The 2,252-nt window shown below is 33.2% G+C and overlaps 1 non-coding gene across 1 annotated transcript; it reads right to left on the reverse strand.

Annotated features, from left to right (window-relative positions):
* Positions 1 to 506: 506 nt before the first annotated feature.
* TRNAS-GCU (transfer RNA serine (anticodon GCU)) lies at positions 507 to 588 on the reverse strand. The gene has a single exon. It is a non-coding gene; the product is annotated as a tRNA-Ser (tRNA).
* Between the last annotated feature and the right edge of the window lie 1,664 nt (positions 589 to 2,252).

A 2,252-nucleotide genomic window follows, 5' to 3' on the forward strand; every position in this document is an offset into this window, starting at 1 on the left:
ATATATTCACAAGCAGTGTGCATTTGTGTGCGAAGCTTATAATAACTAAATAATAATCAGGTAGAAAAAAATTAAGAACGTTCTTTCGAAAATTTAACTTAATTTTAATTTAAAGTATATCCTTGGCATATAATTCAAATGAATAATAATAAAAAAATTAGCCCTTTATTATGTATTATACTGCATATAATAATTTGCTTAAAAAAAAAAAAAGAAAAAAAGAAAAGAAAAAAAAAAAGAAAACCCAAAGTGAATATATTGTGCAGCATCATTGAAAGATAATGCCAATGCAACGGTCTCTTAACGAGATTTATAAATATTTTAATGCAAATCTAAAAGTGAAGTAAAGAAAAACCATTCATTCGGCAAACATTTTTAGAGTATAAGTTATTTACCCGGTTAGCTTCGTGCTTTAACAGAAAATTTACACATTCGCTGGCTATGCAGAATTTAAGTAATATTCTCTGAATGAAATAATGGAATTTTAAAAAAGTTTAAATAAGCTCCGACGAGGATGGGATTCGAACCCACGCGGGCAGAGCCCAATGGATTAGCAGTCCATCGCCTTAACCACTCGGCCACCTCGTCCTCGGATAGCTCTTTCTCAGACTTCAACTGTAACACGGCGAAGTTCCTTGCTTTGTTCAGCGGTCTTTTGTTAAATATGTTTCAAACACACTGGGTGCGAAGCATCATTATCCCACAATGCACTTCTTTCAGTAGGAGAGTACAGTTGTTACACATTCCAGAGATCAAAAGTTAAAAATCAGCTGATATCAGAAAAATTGATAATATTTAGTCATTAAAAACATTTCGTTCTGCAAAGGTTTGCGTCAGAGCCGTAGATAGCGTTTTCAGCGCCCAGGGACAACTGAGCGTTTTGCGCCCCCTCCGTGTGTCAAGAATGGATAGCATTTCAATTTAAAATTTCGTAATATCAGTTTTGTGCCCCCCCCCCCACCTGGTTGCTGTGCCCGGGGAGAGATGTCCCCCACCCAGCTACGCCACTTTGCGTGAAATTGCCCAGTTTTTCCCTTAGAATAAAGCATCGGAGTGACCCAATATGCTGTCGCTAATTAATTGCACTTCCACAGTCTTTTAGATAATCTCACATTTTATATAATTCTGTCAGCTTAAATTAATATTTATATCTTAGGGAGCTTGGAGTTTATGTTATTTATTTATTAATGTTTTTGTTATTTATTTAATAAGAAAAGCCTTTCGAGAAATGAGAACACTTACCAAGTCGAATTTTAGAGTCCTAAGCTTTTCGAAGACGAAAAGGTATAAAAATTACCAATGACCTCACCAGGGTTCGAAATCCGGACCTCCCGATACTAGCCTGTGAGGTTCTTCCAATTACGCCAGGAATTCGAAGGGTAAGGAAGGAGAAAATATCTTCCATTCCACTTATAAGGAAACCCAGTCGCCAAATCCTGAAGGAGAACAAACAAAACAAAAACAAACAAAAACATTTTTTCACCTTTTTATTATTTACTTTTTATGTGTTAACTTTATTTATTAAATATCACTATCTTTAGCCCGAATTTAGAATTTCGAATTCGTTTTGTTATTTATTTCACATTTTATAAACCTTAATGAATTGTTGATTTACAACTCAACAATTTGAAAGCGAGCAATGACAACAACGTGCGAAATAAAACATTTTTATCTCTAGGGCGCCAGATTTTTACCATTCGCAAAAATGTAAGTTACTTATCTTTCAGTTTTAGTTAACAACCTCTGTTCTTTGCAAGTAATGTGTTGCCGCGGCAGAAAACGAAATAATTTTATCTTTCACGCGCCAGCATGTTGCCATTCAGTAAAGCTTAAGATACTTTCAAATTTAATCTGGAATGCTATTGAGTAAAAAACTAAGCGACTTAAAGGCAATAAACACTTAGGAATATTTTTTTTTATTTTTTAATGTGATTGGTTGAAATAAACATGTATTAAAATAATGAGAGGTCTAATTAGAAATGTTCAATATTTTTATGAACATATACTAGCTTTACTCAGTTTTACATTTTATGATAACTGTTTCAGACTCGTGACAGACCGAGAGCTAATTATTAAAGAAATAATAAAGCTAATCTAAAAATATGTATTGCAACCTTTAACATTCTGTCAAGAATTCTGGAGATATGCTGTTTTTAAATATTTTGCGATTTTGTTGTTGAATTGAATTTTATGTGACGTAAATGCGGAGAACGTGATTTTAATAAATAAAGTTAATACGTGAAAAGTTATTA

This window comes from Stegodyphus dumicola, chromosome 12 (assembly GCF_044657685.1).
Source record: "Stegodyphus dumicola isolate Sdum_Otavi_A_Nest chromosome 12, ASM4465768v1".
Lineage (NCBI taxonomy): Eukaryota > Metazoa > Arthropoda > Arachnida > Araneae > Eresidae > Stegodyphus > Stegodyphus dumicola.